Raw genomic sequence first — 21,066 nt, 5'->3', positions numbered from 1 at the left:
AAATAATTCAATAGATAATACATGAAGATACATGGCAGATTCTGGTTTCTTATAAAAAATTACTGCCATGGTCATTTACTTCACCATCACTGACCAATGTCAGAAATACTATATTAGGTACCTACAGTGGAGAATGGTTAATTGCACAAAGCTAGAATTCATATAGTCATACAGTGTGGAAAAAGGCCTTCAGCCCAACTTGCCCACGCCGACCAGCATGCCCCATCTACCCTAGTCCCACCTGCCTGTATTTAGCCCATATCCCTCTAAATCTATCCTATCCATGTAGCTGTCCAAATGTTTCTTAAATTCATACCCATCTGAATTGCATATTTTTTTCAAAAATTAAAATCAACCATAAATTCTGCAAAATAGGAAGGTGGATAGTAATTTTAACTTTGGCTGAGAGTGTAAAATGAGATTTGTAATTAAAACAGCTCTACTTGTAAAGTCCAAGTCCCTTGGTGTAAAACCCAACAATCCCTTTTGTCTTTCAATTTACCTTTGGCACCCAGGCACGATCTTTTAGTTATTTAAGTGTGTAGACTTCAATCCCCAAACTGAATTATATCTGATAGTGTTTCATCCACTCACTCAGTCTTACTGTATACCTTTTTAACGCCCTTCTCCCAACCAGTCAACTTGTTGCGCCTACAAGCATAGCACCATTCGCATTTTGTTTCTTTCATATTTCAATGGTTCAGTGGTTCGATGGCTCGATGGCTCAATGGTTCGACAGTTCGATGGTTCGACAGTTCGATGGTTCGACAGTTCGATGGTTCGACAGTTCGATGGTTCGACAGTTCGATGGTTCGATGGTTCGATGGTTCGATGGTTCGATGGTTCGATTCGATGGTTCGATGGCTCGATGAGTCGATGGTTCGATGGTTCGACAGTTCAATGGTTCGATGGTTCAAACAGCTTCTTCCCTACAGTCATCAGGCTATTAAACACAACTACGAATAAGCTCTGAATTGCAAAATACTATTATTATTGCATTATATTTGTTATTTATTGAACTTCTTTTTTTCTCTTCCCCCGTTATGTACTATGTTTACATATTCACATATTCTGTTGTGCTGCAGCAAGTAATAATTTCATTTTCCCGGGACATATGACAATAAAACACTCTTGACTCTTGGTTCGATGGTTTGATAGTCCGATAGTTTGATGGTTCGATGGTTTGATGGTTCGATGGTTCGATGGTTTGATGGTTTGATAGTTGTCCGATGGTTTGATGGTTCGATGGTTCGATGGTTCGATGGTTCGATGGTTCGATGGTTCGTTGGTTCGATGGTTCGATGGTTCGATGGTTCGGTGGTTTGATGGTTCGATGGTTCGATGGTTCGTTGGTTCGATGGTTTGATGGTTTGATGGTTAGATGGTTAGATGGTTTGATGGTTCGATGGTTTGATGGTTCGATGGTTCGATGGTTCGATGGTTCGATGGTTCGATGGTTCGATGGTTCGATGGTTCGATGGTTTGATGGTTCGATGGTTCGATGGTTTGATGGTTCGATGGTTCGATGGTTCGATGGTTCGATGGTTCGATGGTTCGATGGTTCGATGGTTTGATGGTTCGATGGTTCGATGGTTCGATGGTTCGATGGTTCGATGGTTCGATGGTTCGATGGTTCGATGGTTCGATGGTTCGATAGTTCGATGGTTCGATGGTTCGATGGTACTTTATTTCAATGGTACTTTATTTGTTACATGTACCGAGCTGCAGTGAAATTCATTTTTGCAGACAGTTCAGCACCAACAGCATTACACATAAGCACACTGATACATCTTAGATAAACATCTCAGATACAGTACAGCGTATAGTAGTGGTGCACTGAGGCGTCTGGAGCTAACTGTCACTTGAGAGAAGCTTTATTTGGGGATTTTGAATAATTCATGGATAGACGTGATTCAACAGAGTGCGTGATGGAATCAAGATTGAGATAAATTAAGTAAGATTTATGTAGGTAAAGCTCTCATTTAAAAGCAGATTTTCCTACATAGTTCAGTAATTAAAGTTACTGCAGGATTTGTGCTACTAAGATGTGCATTAATATGGTTAAAAAGTTCATCCCTATTTCTGTATTGAGATGTTTAGTCTCAGTCAAGTTGTGATCAAATTCATTCGAAGAGACCTCAGGATTCAAGAAATAACATCATGGTTTCTGTTCATCAATGTTATCCAATAATAATTGCTGGATGTGAGCTTGATGGGAAGATAAGATTGGGCTCCTTTTAAAGTTTCACTGGAAGAACAACCTGTTGAAGCATAATGAATGGGATCCATTAACAGTGGACACATGATGTTGCTAAGCTGGAAAGGGTGCAGAGAAGATCTACGAAAATGCTGCAAGGACTCGAGGGCTTCAGCTACAGGGAGAGGTTGAGCAGGCTTGAACTTCATTCCTTGCAGGAGGATGAGGGGAATAGATGGGGTAAATGTACATAATATTTTACCCAGTAGGGAAATCAAGTACCAGAGGACGTAGGTTTAAGGTGAGGGGGGGGGGGGGTCATAGGAACCTGAGAGGTCAATTTCTGTTTATGAGACGAGCTGCCGGAGGAGGTGGTTGAGGCAGGTGCTATCACAATATTTAAAAAACATTTGGACATGTACATGGATGGGATATGTTTGGGGGGATATGGGCCAAACACAGGCAGGTGGGAATATTATAGAATGGGCATGTTGGTCAGCATGGGCAAGTTGGGCCGAAATGCCTGTTTCCATGATGTATGACTATGACTATGGCTATGACTCTCTATGACAAACAGCAGAATCTCTGTCTAATCCTACAGGTTATGTAGCATTGGACAGAGCCATTGCAGTTTGTTGAAAACACACAAATGAAACATAAAACTGTTTTATTACAAGAAAAAGAAAGACTTACATTTATACTGGAGTCACAAGAAACTACAGAAGCTGGAATCTTGCGTAAAAAGTCTTGGAGGAACTCAGTAGATCAGGCAGCACTGTGGAGGAAAAGGAAAGGCCACATTTTGGATAAGGACCCTTCTTCAGACATTACATTATACTGTATATTGTGCCTTCCAATCTCTGTTAGGACATATGTTCAGATATTACCGAAAGTTGCTCAAATATTCGTGGGCTTGGCACATAAGCATTATAATGCAACAACTAATGAAAAGATATAAATACTTGAATTGATGTGGCATCTTTCACAAACCAAAGCCTATTATAGCTATTACAGTAACCCAATGTGGAGTCTCCTTTCAAATATAGGAAAGATAGTAGCTGATCTGAGGATGGGGAGATCACATTAGCATTGCATAGCATTTATTCCGTATGTGCTTGTTGCGATATAAACATTGATCAGGAGACCAGAAGACTTTCTTGTTCCTTTTTAATGGCATGATGGGATCTTTTAGGTCTGTTCGGGATGGCATTCACAAAAATGGTTGACACCACACTGCGGAAGGTAAAAATATTGAGAAGAGAAAAAACATGTTTAGTTCATTGTGGATGGATACAGCTTTTTCATTACAATAACAAAATAGCTCAAAGACTTAGGGAAAAACCAAAGAGATCTGTGCACCTGCAATGATCAAAGCAAGTCATGCTAATTCCTTCCACTGACGCAAATGCATTGCTACAATTGAACAAATGCCCTTGGGATTTAGGAAACCTAGATATGTGCCTTGCTGGCTTCTGTCGTTTTAAATTATTGAATCATTCTTTAAACAGAAGTTCATGAGGATTGCAGGTATGTGGAGTGGTAGTCTGTGGTGTGCTATGTTCCTCCAGTCAGACATGGGAAATCAGGGAGCAATCAAGTTTCCCAGTTGACTATATCCATGGGAATGTGTCCAGCTGTAGCTCCTCTCAGACGGCAAGGATCAGATGGAGTTGCAATTGGACATACAAAGGAGAATGAGGAGGCAGAGGGTTATTCGGGAGATGGTCACAACAGAGGTTCATGATTATAACCATGATCATATTGAATGGCGGTGCAGGCTCATTCCACACTGCTACCACTCTCTGCGGCCGAATGGCCTACTCCTGCACCTATTTTCTATGTTTCTATGTTTCTATGTTCAATTCATCTGATTTGATTTTAATATTGTCTACGATCATAAATAATAGCCTTTCAACGTCAGCTTGCCCATGTTGACATGATGCCTCTTTCTATGTTTTTCCATAGATCTAATTTTTCCCCATAAATAATAAGGGCAGCATGTAGAGTTGCTGCCTTACAGCGCCAGGGACCTGGGTTCGATCCTGACGGGTGCGGTCTGAATGAAGTTTTTACGTTCCCACAGTGACCACGCAGGTTTTCCACGGGTCCCATCTGCCTGTGTTTGGTCTGTTTCACGGGACCGAATCAGAGATTTCGGTAAAGGTAGACAGCACCAATGAAGTATAGGTACATCAATGCAGGATCATCTACATTTACCCATTTCTTCCCACATGCAAGCTTATTCTACACCTGATAGGAATATCCAGTAATATCCAATAATCATAAGCCATAACATGAAAATCATAGAAACTTACAGCACTGGATGGGGACATTACAGCCCATCTTGTCTATGTTGACCATGGTGCCTCTTTTGATGCTGATCTCATTTCTCCACATTCGGCCCATATTCCTCTATGCCTTTCGTATCCAGGTACCTGTCCAAATGTCCTTTAGACATTCCATCTCCACTCCCACCTCTGGCAGTTCATTCCAAACATTCATCTCCCTTGGTAACCCTTTATTAACGTCAACATTACAGCCAAAGAAATTGAATGATTCTGACCAGTGCATCTGCTATTTCTACCTTTGCGCCTTTTAGCAAATTGGAATTCATTCCTCCTGGACCCACTCCTCTCTCAAATACTATCCTGCTGTTAATTTTCAGTTTTGTTTTTTAGTCATAGAGTCATACAGCACTGAAACAGGCTCTTTGGCTCCTCATCCATGCATGCCAAAATGCCCCCATCTAACTAGTCCCATCTAACTAGTACCATATCCCCCAGGATCTCTCCTATCCACATATGTCAAGTGTCTTTTAAATTCTGTTATGGTATCTACCTCAACTACCTCCTCTGGCAAAAATAAAAGACACAAAGTGCTGCAATAACTCAGCGGGTCAGGCAGCATCCCTGGAGACCATGGATAGGTGATGCTTCAGGTCGGGTACCTTCGTCAATTTGATTGTAGGCAGTGGGGGAAGGGGGGAGGGGGGAAGAGAGGAAGGCCAGGACAAGGCATGACAGATAATAGATGAACACCGGCGATGGGGGTGGGAGGAGATTTGATAGGCAAACGGTTGGAAAAAGGCCAGAGATTTACAAGAAAGTGTGAGTAAAATGCTTGAATTACAAATTCTGAAGCCAGAGGAAAGAATAAAGGTGGAGTGGAATGGGGAAGGGGAGAAATAAGTTTGGCTAGGTGGGGCACAGGGGAGGGAGGGGGAAGAATGGGGTTGAGGGATAGAAAGGGGAGGGAGAAGAAGAAGTTACCAACAATTGGAATGCTCATGCCATTGGATTTTAAGCTACCCAAATGATTAAGAAAGAACTGCAGATGCTGGAAAAATCGAAGGTAGACAAAAATGCTGGAGAAACTCAGCGGGTGAGGCAGCATCTATGGAGCGAAGGAATAGGTGACGTTTCGGGTCGAGACCCTTCTTCAGACTGATGTGGGGGTGGGGGAGGGGCGGGAAGAAGAAAGGAAGAGGCCGAGACAGTGGGAGACCTGGGAAGGGGAGGGGAAAGAAGGAGAAAGCAAGGACTACCTAAAATTGGAGGTCAATGTTCATACCGCTGGTAAATTACTCAAGCAAAATATGAGGTGCTGTTCCTCCAATTTGCAGTGGGACTCACTCTGGCCATAGAGGAGGCCCAGGACAGAAAGGTCAGATTCGGAATGGGAGGGGGAGTTAGTGCTGGGCTACCAGTTGGTTATTGCGAACTGAGCGGAGGTGTTGGGCGAAGTAATTGCCAAGCCTACGCTTAGTCTCACCGATGTAGAGCAGCTGACACCTAGAGCAGCGGATGCAATAGATGAGGTTGGAGGAGATGCAGGTGAACCTCTGCCGCATCTGGAAAGACTGCTTAGGTCCTTGGATGGAGTCAAGGGGGGGAGATAAAGCGACAAGTATAGCATTTCCTGTGGTTGCAAGGGAAAGTACCAGGGGAGGGGATAGTTTGTGTGGGAAGGGACGAATTGACCAGGGAGTTACGGAGGGAGCGGTCTCTGCAGAAAGCCGAAAGGGGAGGATGTGGGAAGATGTGGCCAGTGGTGGGATCCCGTTGGAGGTGGCGAAAATGTCCGAGGATTATGAGGTGCTTTTCCTCCAGTTTGTGTGTGACCTCAGTCTGGCAATGGAGGAGACCCGGGACATAAAGATAATATGGGAATAGGAAGTGGAGATAAAATGTTTAGCAACCAGGAGATCCCGTAGGCCTTGGTGGACTGAGCACGTGTTTGGCGAAACCGCTGCAGAGACTGCACTGATGTAAAGGAGGCCACATCGGGAATTGATGCAATAGATGAGGTTGGCACGGTGGAGCAGCAGAATTGTTGCTGCCTTACATCACCAGAAACCCAGGCTCGATCCTAACTATGGTTGCTGTCTGTATGGAGTTTCTACGTTCTCCCTGTGACCCCATGGATTTTTTCTGTGTCCTCCTGTTTCTTCCCACACTCCAAAGATGTACATGTTTCTCGGTTAATTGACTTTGGGGGGAAAAAAAAGTTAATTTTCCCTAGTTTGTAGGATATTGTTAGTGTACAGGGTGATTTGGTCAGCGCAGACTCAATGGGCCGATGGGCCTGTTTCCACACTGTATGCCTAAAAAAAAGGTTAGAGAAGGAAAACGTGAACCTACGTCTCACCTGGAAGGACTGCTGGGCTCCTTGGATGGAAGCGAAGGAGGAGGTGTTGGGGCAGGGACCAGGGAGGAGGTGTAGGGACAGGTCCAATATTTGGAATGATGGATAGGATGCTAATCATGCAGGCTACCTTATCACCATTGCCATTGATCTTATTGAGTGTTACTTGTGCACCTCTCAGTTGCAGAGTCAAGATACAAGATACAAGATACATTTAATTGTCATTTGGACCCCTTGAGGTCCAAACGAAATGCCGTTTCTGCAGCCATACATTACAAACAAATAGACCCAAGACACAACATAATTTACATAAACATCCATCACATTGCTGTGATGGAAGGCCAAATAAACTTATCTCTCCACTGCACTCTACTTTTATGCTTTTTGCCCCCCCCCCCCCCACGATGTCAGAGTCAAAGTCAAAGCCCCCGGCTGGCGATGGCGATTGTCCCGCGGCCATTAAAGCCACGCCGGGTGGTGCGAGGTCGCACACCGGGTCTTGGTGTTAGAGCCCCCCGGCGTGCGCTCGCAGAGTCCCGCGGCCATTCCAAGCCGCGCGGGGCAGTGATGTCAGGCCCCGCTCCAGGAGCTCTTCGACCCCGCAACTCGGGCAGGGGAAGTCGCCGTTGCGAGAGCCCTGAAAAGCGGTCTCCCTCCAGGGACCCGCGGGCTCCCGGTGCCGCTGCCCGCCAGACCCGCAGTTGCAGCCTCCGCATCAGCAGCGGCAGCGGCAGCGGCAGCAGCGCTCCACCACCGCTCCACCCGCTCTGGACTCGGCCAGCTCCGCGACGGTGACGGTGAGTCGTAGCACCAGAGTCCCCGGTCTCTTCCTGTTGGAGGCCGCTCCTCGTTGCGGCCCCAACGACAACAGAAACCCGACGAGAAAAGGTTGGGTCTCCCGTGCAGGGAGTTGCAGAGTCGAGGCCACATTTAGAATATTGTGTTCAGTTTCGGTCACTATGTTATAGGAAAGATGGTGTTAAGCGGGGAAAGGGTACAGAAAAGATTTACAAGGATGTTAACAGGATTCGAGGGCCTGAGCTGTAGGGAAAGGTTGAGCAGGCTAGGACTTTATTTTCTGGTGCACAGAAGGATGAGGGGTGGTCTTGTAGAGGTGTACAAGATCATGAGAGGAATAGATCGGGTAAATGCAGTTTACTTTTATGCTTTTTGCAGAGCAGAGAAATTGAGAACCAGAGAACATAGGTTTAAGGTGAATGGGAAAAGATTTATTAAGAACCCGAGGGGGTCACCTTTTCACACAAAGGGTGGTGGGTGTATGGAACAAGTTGCCGGAGGAGGTAGAAGTCACTGTGGATTGAGTTGAGGAATTGTAATACCTTCTATCGAAAAGACAGACAGGTGGGCAGAGGGGGTGGGGTTGCCCTGCCAGTGTGAAATGAAATTCAGTCCCTTGCAAGGGGTGACGTTGAAACAGGAGATGTGGTCAGTATGGATAGAACTAAGGAATTTTAAGGGTAAAAATACCCTAATCTGACTAATCTACAGGCCCCCAAGCAGGAGCCTGGACATCGGGCGCGTTGAATCAGGTGTTAAAAATGGCATGTAGCAAAAGTAATGCTGTGGTTGTTATTTCAACATGCAGGTAGACTGGGAAAATCAGGTTGGTACTGGACCCCAAGAAAAGGACTTTGTAGAGTGCCTTTGTGATGGATTCTTAGAACAGCTTGTATTGGAGCCTACCTGGGAGAAGGCAATTCTGGATTTAGTGTTGTGTAATGAACCGGATTTGATAAAGTATCTCGAGGTTAATGAGCCATTAGGAGGCAGTGACCATAACATGGTCAGGTTTAATCTACAATTGGAGAGGGAGAAGAGTAGATTGGAGGTGTCAGTGTTGCAGTTGAATAATGGGGACTATGGGGCCATGAGGGAGGAGCTGGCCAAAGTTGACTGGAAAGATACACTAGCAGGGATGACAGTGGAACAGAAATGGCAAATGTTTCTAGCAATGGCAGATTTCTCTGATCCTGCACCTTCTATACAGAAGGTGCAAGATCAGTTCATTCCTCGGAGGAAGAAAGATTCCAAGGGGAGAAAGGGACGACTATGGCTGACAAGGGACGTCTGGGACAGTATAAAAATTAAAGCGAAGAAGTACAACGTAAAAAAGGTGAGCGGGAAGCAAGAGGATTGGGTAATGTTTAAAAAACAACAGAAGATAACCAAAAAGACAATACGGGGAGAAAAGATGAAGTACGAAGGTAAGCTATCCAAGAATGTAAAGCAGGATATTAAAAGCTTCTTTAGATATGTGAAGAAGAAAAATTTAGTTAAGACCAAAATTGAACCCTTGAAGACTGAAAAAGGTGAATTTATTATGGGGAACAAGGAAATAGCAGCTGCGTTGAACAGGTACTTTGGATCTGTCTTCACTAAGGAGGAAACAAACAACCGAACGGAACCGAATGGCCTCCTCCTGCACCTATTTTCTATGTTTCTATGTTTCTAATCACAATGCTTAGGCAGGTATGTAGATAGGACAGGTTTTGAGGGATACGGGCCAACCACAGGCAGATGGGACTAGTGTAGATGGGGCATGTTGGTTGTCATGTTGGTCAGCATGTTGGGCCGAAGGGCCTGTTTCCCACGATGTATGACTATGAGTATTCTTTCACACTCCTGTAGAGTGCCCTGTAGATGGAAGAATGAAGTCGGGGTGTAATGAGTCCAGTCACTGCATAGTACACAGCCTCTGATCTGCTCCTGCAACCACAGTATTTATGTAGCTATTTAATTTAGTGTTGGGATATAATTGGGATATATATACATTGAACAGTAAGGGGAAACAAATGCAATGTATTCAAATATCATGGCACAGAATCCAGCTTAGACTAGCATTTTAAAGTAAATGTGAATAGACAACATTTTCTCATGACTATATTAAGAAGGAAGCTCAAAGTAAGCATGTGCAACACAGATAACTTTAGAATGTGAATAACTTTCATAAAATCTGCTGCAGCAGATGGTCTTGCAGCTTTGATACTTTAGGCTGAAGTTTACAAACTGACACACAACAAGCCATTGAAAACCTGCTGATGTAAGGGCCTTACTGCAATATTTTTAGTGCATCCATAATAATATGCCATTCACTTACAGCTACTAAGTTGACTAACCATGATGGCACCATGAATATTTAATCTCCAAGAGGAGAAATGGCTTTGAAAGGCATGTGAATGTAATGCACTGTGGGGAAACAGAACTACATTTCATGATGACCTAAAATGACAGCTTAATGCCGGAGTCAGCTTATCAAAATACAGTATGCATTAATAGATGTCATAGCTATTTGAATGCAATTGAAACTACCTAAGCTGGAACAATGTTAGTAATAAGACTCAGATTCTGCCTGCTACAAAACACTATGTTGACTTTCCCTTTTGCTTACTTTCCATAACGTTCATTCCAAATACCTTGCTTTATTCCATGAGATGGATAAGATATATATTCAATATTTCTTTCTACTGGAGCAACTAGAACTGCATTCATTTTCAAATTAACGGATAAATATATATTTATGAGTTCAGGTGATTCTAACTATTGATTTGTAGCGAAGGGTAAAATAGTATACCGGATACAGATTACTATTTTTATGATGTGATTTACAATATGTGATAGAAACCATCTGATGCAAGATTGATCATGTTCATTATTTTATTGATGGGGTGGATGAGGGGCAGCAAGGTTAGAGGCTCAGATCATCTGAGTGGTGGTCATAGTGTCGGGTCTATGTCCTCCCATGAATCTTATTCTTTCTTGATGGGTAATTATTATAATATATAGAAATCGAACCTTTAAACCTGCTCAAGAAGCAGAACGATGCTTTCAGCATGTCAAGGATGTGCGTTATCATTAATCAGGTGAATATGTGGGCTGGTTACACTCTTCTGCAGCATCAGGAAAGGAATTCTGATCAATGTCTAAAGGCTGAAGAAGGGTCACGACCCGAAACATCACCCGTTTCTTCTATTCTGCTGCCTGTCCCGCTGAGTTACTCCAGTATTTTGTGTCTATCTTGGGCTGGTTTGGAAAGGCGGGACCATGCTGAGTTTCATAAAATCAATTCTTTTAGGGATGCTGGAGAAAATGTTTTAGTTTAAGGTTTAGTGATACAGTGTGGAAACAGGGACCCTTGGCCTACTGAATCCATGCCGATCTGTGATCACCTTATACTTGTTCTATCCTGCACATTAAGGACAATTTACAGAAGCCAATTAACCTATAAAACTGCACGTCTTTGGGATATGGGAGGATTTTATGAGTTTACAGGTTCTCCCTATGGCAATGTGGGCTTCTCCCAGACATCCAGTTGTCACACAAATCCTAATGGCGTGCTGGTTGGAAGGTCACTTAACCTATTGAATGTTGAAAAATGTCCACGAGAGCCCCGAGTACCTACGAGCGGCTATTACCGTAATTCTCCGTATTCGAATCAGGGGAAACTCGGGAGAACTCTTGAATTAGCTCGTACAGCGGGACAGCCCCATTACACTGAATATAGGCACAAAATAGTGGAGTAACTTAGCGGGACAGAAAGCATCTCTGGTTAGAAGGAATGGGTGACGTTTCAGGTTGAGACCCTTCTTCAGATTAAGAGTTGGGGAGACTGATCGGTCTACTATTTTATAGAGCAAAAATCGATGAGATGCATGATGGGGGGAAAAGGTTAGGCGATTAGGAATTACTTCTTGCTCGCACTCTGCTATTCATGTATCTGAAGGAAAGCTTTTGTGACCAGGGCACACTTTTGGGTGAGGAGAGGATCCTTAGCACCGTCACTTTCTGTTGATGTGGCTGACCCTTCTCAGGCCCTGTCACACCTGCTCCTCACACTCTTCATCATCAATAACAGGCCACGTACAGAGTAACGGTTAGAGGAAATGTTGTTCTTCAGTAGCGCACAATGGCACCGCTGTGGAGTTGCTGCCTTACAGCGCCATGGACCCGGGTTCAATCCCAACTACAGGTGCTGTCTGTATGGAGCTTGCATGTTCATCCTGTGACGAGGCATGGAATTTCTTCAGGTACTCCGGTTTCATCCCACATACCAAAGATGTCCAGGTTTGTAGGTTAATTGCCTTCTGTAAATTGTTCCCAACGTGCAGCATAGAATTAGTATATGGGTGATCGCTGATTGACAATTCCACAATACAAGGGTCGGTGGTACATGTTCATGGGGTGGATTATGTGAAAGCAATAGTATTTCCTAAACATGCAAGTGGAATGTGATTGCAGGTTAAAATAAACCACCACAACTTCCAGAAATCAGTTAGAGATGGGAGTCTGCAAGGTACTTTCTGGGATGTTTTTCTCTTCTAGAAGCTGTAATTTTAGTTTAGTTTAGTTTAGTTTAGAGATACAGTATGGAAACAGGCCCTTCGGCCCACCGAGTCCACATCGACCGGTGAACCCCACACATTAATACTATCCTACACACACTAGGGACAATTTTTACATTTCTACCAAGCCAATTAACCTACAAACCTGCACGCCTTTGGAGTGTGGGAGGAAATCGAAGATCTCGGAGATAACCCACGCGGTCATAAGGAATAGGAGTAGAATTAAGCTATTCAGCCCATCGAGTCTATCTGTCATTCAATTATGGCTGATCTATTTCTCTCTCGTAACCCCATTTTCTCCTGCCTTCTCCCCATAACCAGTCAAATGGAGAACGTACAAACTCTGTGCAGACAGCAACCGTATTCAGGATTGAACCCGGGTCTCTGCCGCTGTAAGGCAGCAACTCTCCCTCTGTGCCACCATGCCGTCCACTCTCGAAATAAAGGATTATTGATACACGGAGAAGGGACTGGAGTTGTGATGCTTAATTTGATCTACTAAATATGCCATAAAAAATCAGGACGGCCATTCTTGAGTAAAAATATTCGTCTAATTGGTCTTTTAACTGCTTGGCAAATTTTCACTAGCCATCTATTTTCCCCTCTCAACCCCATTCTCCTGCTATCTTCCCATAACCTTTGACACCCTTACTGATCAAGAACCAAGAACCTGCTTTAAAAGTACCCAATGTCCTGGCCTGCACAGCCCTCTGCAGCAATGAATTCTACAGATTCACCACTTTCTGGCTAAGAAAAAGCCTCCTTTTGATACATGAGTTTATGTGACATTTCTAATTTGCACTTTTCAAGGTGGTGGCCAGTGTTTAAGGTTGGGAGAATCGAAGATATTAAAAGCTGTTTCAGCACTGATCGACAAAAGGCAACGTTCCAGAAACCCTCTTCATTCATAGGGGGGAGAATGCACAAAAGGTAGCAAAGGCTGACTCAAGGGGAGCTGAGAAGGGGACTGTGCACAATACAACAGAATAAAGTCGATGTTCAGGTAAAAAGAAAATATGGAGGAGACCCAGGACAGAGAGGTCGGAGGCGGAGTGGGAGGGGGAGTGAAGTGCAGATGCTGGTTATTGCGGACCGAGCGGAGGTGCCGAAGACTTGTTTGCAGACAAAATCCAACCAATGCTGAAGATCACTCAGCGGACTTAAGCAGAACTGTGCACAATACAATCTGGAGGTAAAAAGGGAATAGATAGGAAAGTTTCGTATCTGCCGAAGATACCCTTCTGAAGTCAAAAGAAATCTCTAGAAAAGGATGACAGTTTCATATCTGAAATGAAAAAGAAAGTATGGACATAAATATCCTTAGTAACATAAACCTTAAACTACTGTGTTAAAAAAAAAAACAAGTTTATCATTTTAGCACAATTTGTCAGACTCTGTCAGAACAATTTTCGGTAAGAAAGTTCTATGAGAAGAATATTAAGCTGTCTTTTTTTTCAAGTGCTGTTGGATCTGCAATATGACCTGCAATGTATTTCCAGCATTTCTGATTTTTTTATTAGCCTTTATGTCTGACAGAAATATGTATATCCTTACAATAAAATAGGCCATGTGGCTGATCATTTGATTTGCTTTGGGGGGAATAGTTGCTAAATTTAATGCAATTAATCTCCATCCATTGGTAATCAAAGATCAAGAAGGGTAGTAGAAAATGTGAGTTGTAATAATAGATTAATGAAAAATATAATTTTGGATATCACATCTGCAAATAAAGTGCTTTTATGTTTTGATTTGGGCATGAATTTTGCACTGCATGGCCTTACATTGTTAAGTATGATTCTTGGAACAATCTTCCAAATGCTGCATTACTCGTAATAAACGAGTGTAATTTAAAAAATCCTTCAATGATTCAAATAATATTTATTGATTTGTAGGCAAAAAGTTTTAGTATGTGCAAGTTTCAATTTATGAAGAAAAAAAAAATGCTGCATCTGACACCTGACTATTGATAAGACCTGCACTTACTGACCAGATAACACACCCCTGGAGGATAACAAGAGACTGTCTTTCAATATCACTGTTCCTAATGGAAACAGCCACTGTGCTCTATACACTGTGATGATTATGAAACACACTACACATGAGGTAGATAGGAATGCACTGTGTGTGTTGCACAATGTTAAAGTGTGAGGTAGCATGCTGCTTAATGATACATTAGTTGTCAAAACCTTAATGAGCTCCATAGACCATTTAGGCATCCACAGGATTTATGTTGACGATCATTAAGAGCAGTTAATTAATAACTCAAATTCATCACAATTTTTGTAACGTTCACTATAATGTTCCATCTTTTTAAAATTAAAATCTAGCATTGTATTAACTTGAGGGAACAATGAATAGCCACTTTCGATAAATATTTTTTGTATTTATGGGTTCTCAACCAATAAGGATATGCTCTTGGATTTTTTTAGTGTACATATTTTTTATGGAACATGACAGCAAAGTAATCCTGCTTGCATCTGCATTATTTCAAGAGACAGTTCTTCCAGCCATGCTGAATAAAGTAATGACATTATATTTTCAGGAGCATTTAAGAGGCTTTCTACAATCAGGAGTCTTGTTATAAAAAACAATTTGTCCTGCGCTACCCAGATCAGTCACAAAATCCTGAACCAACATCAGCTCTTACCCTCTGACACACAATTTGGATGCATCGTTTATTAAAAGCAATGATGCATCATTTAGAGACATGTATTTTTTTCTTTGATATTTTATGCTTGCAGATTTTGTGACATACATTTACCTATTAAGCAAATAATGCTTTATTCACTAAAGTCTTGAGGGGAAATATACTGCAGGTGCTGCTGTGTACCAAAGGGTGATACAAAGTGCTCAAGTAACTCAATGGATCGGGCAGCATCTCGGGAGAAAAAGGGAAGGGCCGGGATAGAGTGGACGTGGAGAGGATGTTTCCACTCGTGGGAGAGTCTAAGGATGAGAGGTCATTGCCTCAGAATTAAAGTACTGGTTCGTTGTTTTTGGAAGGAGATGAGGTGGAATTTCTTTAATCAGAGGGTGGTGAATCTATGGAAAGCATTGCCACAGAAGGCCGTGGAGACCAAGTCTATGGATATTTTTAAGGCAGAGATTAGGGCCTGTCCCACTTACGCAATTTTTTCGGCGACTTGTCCGGCACCCGTCATAGTCACAGCAGGTTGCCGAAAATTGTTGCGACTATGAACTGAAATTCTACTGCATGAAGATCAGTAAAATAGCACAACATGTGAACACCATTGCAATCAAGATTTTGTGACATTGTACTTAAACATTTCTCAATTAATTAATGAGAGGAATAGATGCACAGAATCCCTTTACCCAGAATAGGAGAATTGCGGAATCGAGTAGGGGAATCAAGCACCAGAGGACATAGGTTCAAGGTGAAGGGGGAAAGATTTAATAAGGATCTGAGTGGTAACTTTTTCACACAAAGTGTGGTGGGTGTATGGAACAAGCTGTCAGCGGAGGTAGATAAGGCAGGGACTATCACAACATTTAAAAAACAGTTAGAAAGGTACATGGATAGGACAAGTTTGGAGGGATATAGGTCAACCGCAGGCAGGTGGGACTAGCATGGCTGGGATTTGTTGGCTGGTGTGGGCAAGTTGGGCCGACGGGCCTGTTTCCTTGCTGTATCACTCTATGACTATGATTCTAATTGCATTTTCAGTGCGTTTGCTACTACATCTTTTCTTTCTTCGGCTTTAAGATATCAGAATAATCAGATTATTTTTGTTTAAGGTTGACAAGGTGGGTGATGTGATTCCATTGACCTTTTGTTCAAAATAAACATAGAATGCATTGAGCTTGTCAAGGAGACACTCATTATTTCCAGTGATTCTGCTTGATTTCACTTCATGGCCTGTTATAGCATTCAAGCCTTGCCACAATCAACAGGTGTCTATGTGGTTCGTCTGGAACTCCATGTGTCTTGTTTCTTAGCATCCCTGATGGCTTTGTGAAATGATACTTTAATTTCCCGTAGAGGTCAGGATTAACCAACCTGAACCCTTTAGTCTTTGTCTTCACTAGGGAGTACTCGACACACATATTGATGGTCCACAGTGGTGTACTCAGTTAGATTGAATACCGAGTCCTTCAATATGGACCAGTCCACCAACTCAAAGCATATGCAGGGAGTAGGATCGTAGCTTGATGGTCAGATTTTCTAAGGTACAGGCAACGGTTGGAGTGGTAGGTGTCTTTGATGCTTATGTAACAGTGGCAGAGGATGTTCTTGCCACTAGTGCAGTGGAAGACGTGTGGACAGTATTTCTGTAGCACCACTCTAGAGGTTGGCCTGGTTGAAGTCCATGGCAGTGTTTGAACAAGGCTATTGATTGAAGTGTATAACACATCCAATGCAAGTATTGTGTCCACAAGGGTTGGGATGTAAGCTGCCCTCAAGATATCTTCTCAAGATAACCCTAGTGATTTCCCGCAGCTAATAGTAGGAACAGCATTTCACCGTAAGACATTCAAGGACCGTGAAGCAGGAACTTGCCTGGGGACGATGTCCTAGCACCACAAGTGTTGATTAGGAAGCAGACCCCTCCATCCATCCAGTGAAGTGAGAGGGTCCTCAGGTTCAATAGCACAGTCAAATAACCACAAGACCATAAGACCATGAAACGTAGGAGCAGAAATAAGCTATTTGGCCAATAGAGCCTGCTCTGCCATTCGATCATGGCTGATCTATTTGTTCCTCTCAACCCCATTCTTGTTCCTCTCAACCCCATTCTAAGTTCCTCTCAACCCCATTCTAAGTTCTCCCCGCAATATTTGATGCCCTTACTGTTCAATCTCCATTTAAAAACTACTCATTAACTTGACCTCCACAGCCATTTTTCAGTATGTTTCAATGAGATCTCACCCCCACCCCCCTTACCCTTCAAAATGTCAGCGAGTACAGGCCTAGACCCATCAAACGCTCTTCATATGTTATACAGTGAGGCAGGGGTGAGCCATGCCTTTGTACATCAGTGCACACCGCAGTCTCACAGTTCCCTAAGGCAGGCGGTGAATCTAACTATATATTCATCCAGCTTGCTTTCAACAGCTTGGATGCTCGACAGGAATATGCTGGGTGTTGGGGAAGTGAGGGGGGGAGAGGGGGGGAGGGAAAGACGTGGGGAGGAGACTTGAAACCGTGCTGTATCTGTCTCACCTGCACCCCCACACTGCCTGGGTAAGCTCATGTGCAGATAACATGCAAGAACCACATTTGTCACAAATCACTTCAGTTGCTTTTCTCCAGAGTGGATGTGCTTTAATGTTACTGGTATTAAATCATTAAAGTGAGCGATGCACTCTCAACTGCAAATGCTTTTAGTGGAAAATGTCGAATTTTCACTTATCAATATTCTGAGGCAAATGTCATTCGTCTTCAAATTTTATGAGAGTAGGTCGATACGTTTATAATGTTCCCAATGTTGGGGGAGTTCACAACCAGGGGTCACAGTTTAAGAATAAAGGGTAGGCCATTTAGGACGGAGATGAGGAAAAACATTTAAACCCAGAGAGTTGTGAATCTGCGGAATTCTCTGCCACAGAAGACAGTGGAGGCTAACAGAATCAAGGGCTATGGGGAGAAAGCAGGAACGGGAACTGATTTTGGTCAGCCATGATCATATTGAAAGGTGGTGCTGGCTCGAAGGGCTGAATGGCCTACTCCTGCACCTATTTTCTATGTTTCTATCTTTGATTGGGACCTCTTATCTCTGCTTGCAGCTCAGTTTCTCCACCCGTATTCCCCACCCAGACAAGGAAGTGCCTAACAAGGCCTTGAAGGATTTTTTGAAGAATAAATCTCTCTCGCCTTCAGGCCTTGTCAGGATCGAAAACAATGTTAATACACAACAGAGCAATGAAAGACAAACTATTTACCTCAAAGAGCACTCTCTCAGTCTTCTTCCAAGATGATACATGACATGCCAGCGGCAAGCATTTAGGGCAGAATTGTATTTCATTTGGGAATGCCATGTTTGAACGGGCAGTTTAAGTTGATATTCGCACCTTCCTATTTCAGACTCCCTGCACTTGATTCCACAGACTGTTTAAGCACCTGGCCTTCATCTCCCACCAGGGATTATTTGTCATTCGTTCGACTTCACAGTTAATGTGTTTGGAGAACTATGAGTAAAGACTGAAGACTGACATTTAGCGCGTGTCTGCCTGCAGGAATCTCATAACTAATTTGTAATGCCTGTCGCTTGGTGCAGGTCCTGCCTCCGCAAAACGGTGTTGTGTCAAATAATCCAGAAGTCCCCGTTCTAAATATCAAATTCTGAAGAGCACAAATCGACAACAGTGGCAGAAATCAAATACAAGATGCTCTCGTACATAGTAACACCCTTTTTAATGTGGGCTAAATAATCAGTGCAGAGGGGCTAATTTAGAATATTGCCACAAAGGTACATTTGTGTTTGTCCAGCTTTCATATTTCGCAAGTGGACACAGAATGCTGCAGTAACTCAACGGGACAGGCAGCATCTCTGGAGGGAAGCAATAGGTGACATTTTGGGTCGAGACCCTTCTTCAGACTGGGTAGACAGGATCTTCTTTCATATTTTGCAAGTAGTTACAGTTTAACTTAGAAAACAAAGAGCTGGAGTAACTCAACAGGTCAGGTAGCATCTGTGTAGGATATAGACAGGCGATGTTTCGGATTAGCACCCTTCTTTAACTTGACCTCCAAGAATTGTGGCAGCAACTGGTTTAATATCCAGTATCATATTAGAGCTATAGTCATAGAGCTATACAGCATGACTGGCCCTTCGGCCCAACTTCTCCATGTTGACCAAATTGGCATCCTGAGTCAGTTTAAATTCCCTTCATTTGGTCCGCACTCCTCCAAACACTTCTTTATCCACATGGAGGATGAGGTGATCTTATAAAGATGTGTAATATCACGAGGGGGATAGATAGGGTAAAAGCACAGTCTTTTACTCAGATTAGGGAAATCAGTGGACATATGTTTAAGGTGAGAGAGGAAAGATTCGATAGGATTTCGAAGGGGAACTTTTTACATAAAGGGTCGTGTCTATATGGAACGAGCTGCCAGAGGAGATAGTTGAGGCAGGTACTGTAAAAACATTTAAAAGACATTTGGAAAGGCACATAGATAGGAAAGGTTTAGAAAGGCATACAAAGGCCAAAAGCAGGCAGGAGGAACTAATGGGGTACTTGGACGCGTGGACAAGTTGAGCCGAAGGGCATGTTTGCATGCTGTATGACTATGACTCTATATCAGTCCAAATATCCAAATGTTTTTTGGAAGTTTTGAAATCTTATGACTAATTTATAATTTGGCAGAGGGCTGGGAAGCACAGTAGCAGATGCAAAATAAAATGTAGAGGATTAATCAAGCAAATCGAGTGGTTAGAACATACAGAGGCAGGTAAAGGTGGATGTGAGGACTGGCAAGCTCAAATGCACTTACTGTAATGCAAGGAGCCTGCCAGATGAGATTAGAGACACTGCCCGATACAAACGTCACCCATCCTTTTTCTCTGCCTGCTGAGTTACTCCAGCACTTTGTGCCTATTACCTGCTGAGTTTAGAGTATGGATCAACATTTAGAGTTATGATATTATTGCAATCATGGAAACACAGTTAACTGAAGAGCAGGGTTAGCAGATTAATGATCTGGGGTTCAGATGGAGGGGAATGCGAAAGAGGAAGGGAGTGGGGGGGGGGGCAGTGAGGTGGGGAGAGAGTGGGTTACGTTATTAGTTAGGCAGAAGACAACAACTGTACTGAGTAAATATCCTGGAACGATTGGCTAATTATAGGAAGTGATAAGCTTGGTCCTTAAACTAAAGTCTTGAACTGGGAAAGGATGTTTTAGTTTTAGCTTTTGTTTTCGAGATAGAGCGTGGAAACAGGCCCTTTGGCCCACCAAGTCCATGCCGACCAGCCATCCCCATAACGCAGCAGGCCAGGCAGCACCTCTGGAGGATTTGGATAGGCAACGTTTCGTGTCAGAACCCTTCTATCCCTATAGTTCTATCCTGCAGATTAGGGATAATTTACAGAAGCCAATTAACCTACAAACCTTTACATCTTTGGAGTGTGGGGGGGGGAACTGGAGCATCCGGAGAAATCCCACATGGTCACAGGGAGAACGTATACACCCCGTATGGACTGCACCCGCAGTTAGGATCAAACTGTGCCGACTGATGCTTTAAATAGCTTTCAGAGTGGAGCTGCTGAATATAAATTGGGAGTTGATGCTTGTGGATAAAATGACAAGTGACATGTGGGAGACTTTTAAAATAGAGATAGTGAGAGTTCAGGGCCAGCATGTTCCAGTAGAATGAAAGTGAAATGTGGCAAGACTAGGGAACCTTGGATGACAAAGGATATTGCATGTTTAATAAGGAAAGGAAAAGAAACATTTGGCAGATGGAGAGCATTGCTTATGGAGCCTGGTTGTGTAGGAGAGAGCATAAAGAAATCAGGAGGGTGAAAAGGAGTCAAGAAATATCATTGGCATAAGATTAAGAAGAATCCCAAAACACGCTCTAAGTATATTAAGGGCAAGAGGGTAGCCAGGGAAATAACGACTTCCAGTATAGACTTAAAGGTGAAATCTATTTGTGGAGCCAGGGCAGGACAAGGCCCTAAGTAAACATTTCTCATCTCTATTCACCAACGAGAAAGACATGAAAGACAGTTCAGAGATGGGTACATGAATAATCCGGAACAGGTCGGTATTAAGAAGGGTTTGATATCATCAGATGCAAAGGGGTTAATAAATCTCCAACTTCTAACGAGATCTAGCACAGGTTGCTATGGAAGCACGTGGGGAGAAAAGTGGGCCAAGTACCTCGTTAGCTGCATGTGAAG

This window comes from Leucoraja erinacea, chromosome 7 (genome assembly GCF_028641065.1).
Source record: "Leucoraja erinacea ecotype New England chromosome 7, Leri_hhj_1, whole genome shotgun sequence".
NCBI classification, from domain to species: domain Eukaryota; kingdom Metazoa; phylum Chordata; class Chondrichthyes; order Rajiformes; family Rajidae; genus Leucoraja; species Leucoraja erinaceus.
Note: the sequence above shows the minus strand (reverse complement) of the source record.